Source organism: Centropristis striata, chromosome 22, assembly GCF_030273125.1.
Source record: "Centropristis striata isolate RG_2023a ecotype Rhode Island chromosome 22, C.striata_1.0, whole genome shotgun sequence".
Classification (NCBI taxonomy): domain Eukaryota; kingdom Metazoa; phylum Chordata; class Actinopteri; order Perciformes; family Serranidae; genus Centropristis; species Centropristis striata.
In genome coordinates, this window is record NC_081538.1 from 18917897 (window position 1) to 18922667 (window position 4771).

The 4771-nt window shown below is 49.9% G+C and overlaps 1 pseudogene; it reads right to left on the reverse strand.

The window, feature by feature from the left end:
* Nucleotides 1–236: 236 nt before the first annotated feature.
* On the reverse strand, nt 237–4403 carry LOC131961109 (uncharacterized; annotated as a pseudogene).
* Between the last annotated feature and the right edge of the window lie 368 nt (nt 4404–4771).

Consider the following 4771-nt stretch of genomic DNA (forward strand, 5'->3'; position numbering starts at 1 on the left):
GTTCCAGACAACATCAATTTAATCAGAGCCCCTGTAAACACAATAAAAATGATTATTACGAAACAGATAAAGCAATTAAGTTGAGCAGTCGTCATCTGGAGACCGGATGTTACTGTTGGTAGCTTGGCACGCTACTTATGGGAGGGGAACGCTATTTCACTTCCACCCTGGCGTCTTCAGACTTCCTGCTTTGGGAGTCAGGGTGTACTACCCTGTGCTCCTTTGCCACCAGGGGATTATTCTGCCCCTTGTTGGTTGGTGGACTTTTTCTCTGAGTCAGCCGACCCAGTGCTCTCTGCTTGTAGTGACCGGTGGACCTCTGCCAGGGACCGTTGTGGCTCCTCCGCAGCTGCACACTGGCTCCAGTGGAACCAGGTCTCGCCCTTGCCCCTCAGCCTCACGGCGTGTGATGTTCTCTCGACCACCTGGAATGGACCTGTCCACCTGGGTTCCGACCACTTACGCTTAATGACCCTCAGCAGGACCCACTCAGCTTCTGGAGATGCGGAGGCGGCTTCCTCAGTTCTCCTACTTGCCACCTGTTTTAAGAAAGCTGTAACGAGACCCAGTGGACCAGGAAATGTTCTCCCAGTCTGGAGCTCGTGTGGTGTAAACCCTGTACTCTGATTAACAGAGCTCCTGATTGACATGAGCACTAATGGCAGCGCATCTAGCCAGGTCATTTTTGTCTGTGCACAGATTTTTGCCAATTTGTTTTTTACCGTTTGGTTCATCCTTTCCACCTTTCCCTGAGACTGTGGATGATACACTGCACCAAACTTGTAACTTGCTTTAACCCCAACACTGTCTCTACCTGTTGTAGATCTTGGTTTTTGAAATGAGTTCCGTTGTCTGACCTAATTTTCTCGGGAAACCCGTGTCTTGGAATGTACTGATTAATCAGGAACTTTATCACTGATTTACTGTCCTCTCGTTTGGTAGGCCAGGCCTCTGACCATCCTGTGTAGGCATCAACACACATTAACACATACCTGTACCCTCTCACTGGAGTTATCATATCGGTGTAGTCGATAATGATTTATTTCCCTGCTTTTACCTCCAGAGGATATTTACCTGGTTGTGGTTTGATTGTTGGTCTGGTGTTAAATTTGGTGCATACTTCGCAGGTTCTTACTGAATGTTGGGCCATGTCTTTAAGGAACGGATGCCACCAGTTTTCCAGATTTCTCATCATTTGAGCCACACCTACATGCCCCACTCCATGTGCTTCCTCCAACGCTACTTGACGCAAACCTGGTGGTAAAATAGGTCGACCATCTGGACTCCTCCAGAGGCCTTCTGTTTCGGTAGCGCCCCTTGCTTTCCACAGAGTTTTCTCTTGCGGAGATGCTGCTGTTTGTAGCACGATTAGTTTTGTCATATCTAGGTCTGCTTCTACTTCTGCCTCAGAACACATCAGTACCGCTTTTACCTCGCATCCTGCTGCCTGTTCAGCTGCCTTATCTGCCGCATCGTTTCCTTTGGCTGTGAGTGTGTTACCCGTGTCGTGTCCTTTGCACTTAATGACTGCTACCTCGGCTGGGAGCAGCAGTGCTTCTGCTAGCTCTTTCATTTCTGTCTCGTGTTTGATTGGTTTATTGGTTGCTGTTAGAAATCCTGTTCTCATCCACTGCCCAGCTCTACGTGTACCGCACCCGTTGCGTACGCTGAGTCTGAGTTAATGTTTACCTTCTGGCCCTCCCCTAGCTTGAGGGCCTCAATTACCGCTCTCACTTCAGCTCTCTGGGCTGATTGTTGTCCCTCCAGTCTTTCTGCTTTCCTGGTCACCAAGTCCCCCTGTAAGTCCTCTACAATTGCGTAGGCTGCTTTTAGTCCTTCTTGGTCATGTCTGAAACAGCAGCCTGTGTACAAATTTCTGGCTTCTGTTATCGGTTCTGCCTGTAGGTCTGGTCTCACCTTCTCTTCCTTGTGGACCCTTTCTGCGCACTCATGCGGTTCCCCTGTTCCCAACTGGTCTGCCATATTTATCCCTTCGTGTGTGAACAAAATATTTGGCGCCTCTAGGACTTTGCTTAGTCGTCTTTGTCTTAGTGTGGTGAGGGTGAATGCTTCTGAGTTGACATATGCTACTACACTATGTGTTGTTAGCACGTGTAACTGATGTCCCATCACTATGTGTGCAGTTTTTTGAATCAGTTTGGCTATGCCCGCGGCATGCTGTGTGCAGTGTGGATGTCTTTTTTCCATGTTATCCAGAAGTACACTTATGTACATCAGTATTACTCTTCCTCCCCCTTTTCTCTGGAACAGAATGCCGTTCACGCAATGTTCTGTTCCAGAGACGTCCAGATAAAAAGGAATACTGTAGTCGGGTATACCTAGTTCAGCAGCTGTAGATAGCGCCTGTTTGATAGAAATGAACGCTTCTTTGGCCTCCTGGGACCAATTTAAAGTCGCGTTAAGGTTACTAATTCCCTGATCTTTCACTAAATCGCGCAACGGTTTAGCCAAACCTGTGTAGCTGGCGATGTAGCTTCTGCTATACCCTGTTAACCCCAGAAAAGAGAGCATGTCCTTAACTTTACATGGTTTAGGGTGGTGGAGAATGGCGGACCTATGCTGTGGTGACACACTCGCCCCCTTTTGTGAGATCATTCTCCCCAGGAACGACACTTGTGTCCTGGCCACTTGTAGTTTTGATTTACTGACCTTGAACCCTTTTTCAGCTAGGCGTTGTAGAACCGAGTGAGTTGCCTCTAAACATGACGTAGCTGTGGGTGCGGCTAGTAGGAGGTCATCGACATATTGCACGAGAGTTACCTGGTCTGGTAGGGAAAATCTCGCTGAGTATCTGTTTGAGCGTTTGGTTGAAAATACCTGGGGATAGGGCGAAACCTTGTGGCAAACGCGTGTACCGCAGCTGTTGCCCGCGGTATGAGAATGAGAATATGTCCCTGCATTCCTCAGCTAAAGGTAAACAAAAGAACACGTTAGCCAAATCAATACAGGTGAACCAACTGTGTGATGGATCGAGGTTGGCCAGAGCCACATAGGGGTTAGGAACAGGAACAGTTGGTGTGATCAGAATGTCATTGATCGCACGGAGGTCATGTGCCATACGGTATTTACCTGTCCCTTTCTTTTCTACTGGTAGGATGGGGGTGTTCGAGTTTGAGTACGAGGGTTCTAACACTCCTCGTGATAAGAGCCCATCTATGGTATCACTTATACCTTCGTCTGCCTGAGGTTTGTGTGGGTATTGCCTGATCCAGATTGGTGGTCCTGACTGAACCTTGAAACTGACAGGTGTGCATTTTACCCGGCCTACATCTGTTGGGCCTTGTGCCCATAAATGTTCAGGGAGTGAGTCCAACACCTCTGGAGCTTGGTGATGATCAGTTTTTTCGCGCCCATGCTGTCGTGTGATCTGTGTGTGTTCCACAAGTGCAGTATCTGTGGCTGTGACCCTGATACGATTTTTGCAGCCGCTGAGTACTGTATCTGGGAAATGGTTGTGTCGGCCCAATCGGTTTGTGCTAATGCCCTTTTCACTACCGTGCCTAATTCTTTGGCCTGATGCTGGGGGTGTAGGGCTAGTGAGACGTGCGGCACTGCTTCTTCTGACATCATATACCAGGGAGTCTGCTCAGGGGTCAGGTTGACTGCTGCCGCCACCCCTTCAGGTGCAACATAAATATTTTGTGTGTCAATTGCCCAACTATGCCCTTCCAATTGTCCCTGAAAATGTTCTTGATACCAGTCTGTTTGCAACCTGTCATAAAATAGAGTAACATGAGGCGGATCGGGAGGGGAGGCGCAAGGTTCGATAAGAGAGATCCAGGGCTTCCATTGGAGGTAAGCCGAGAGAATACCACGCTGCTCTACCGTTTCTGGCTGTAACAGTCCCCAATATATGTCAGCATATTGTTCATAGACGGGCTGGAGGAGATATTGTCCCGGGGTGGCTTCCCCAGAACATGGCAACTGGGTGCCGTCTGGTAGAGTAACAACCAGACCGTCAGCACTGCATAAGATGGAAGCTCCCAGCTTCACCAGGAGGTCTCTTCCCAACAGATTCATTGGTACAGTGGGTGAGTGAACAAAAGGATGTGTCACCGTCTGTTTTCCCAGTTTAGTCAGCAGTGGCCTTGTGATTGGCAGAGTCTGTTTTTCCCCAGAGAAGTCCATTAAAGTAATGGAGTTGGCCGATAGGGTGCCAGATGGCACTGTCTTCATAGTGGAACATGTAGCCCCCGTGTCAACCAAAAATGGCAGTGTTTTCTTTTCGACTTGTACTGACAGCATCGGTTCTGCCGTGTGGATGCTGTCTGAGTCTCTCTGTGGGGTGTGTCACTGTTGTTGATGAGTGCCCCACTCATCCCAGCTGTCCCATTGCGGCAGCTGGTGTGGCACAGGAGGAACGGGGTGAGGCCCTTGACCATCATTCGTCGGCAGGGGGCGTCCTCGTCCCCTGGTGTTGCCACCACCCCTTCCCAAATGAGGGCAGTCGCGAGCCCAATGGCCTACTTCCTCACAGTAGTAACAGCGCCCTCACCCCGGCTGTCCCCTTCCTGGTCCGCCCCTTCCCCCTCTACCTCTCCACCCACCCCTGCCCCTCGGTGGTCCGCCCCCATAGCCTACTGGCCCACCCCCCTGATGCGGTGGAGGTGGCACCCAAGGCGAGACCGGATATAGGTCAGGAGTGGAGGCCTGTCCAGCCGCAAACATCACCCTGGCAGTTTCCCCTTTATTCTTTTTATTCTTATCCTGTGTTTTCTGCCTGGCCTCAGTTAACTGCAGCTTTAAGAGC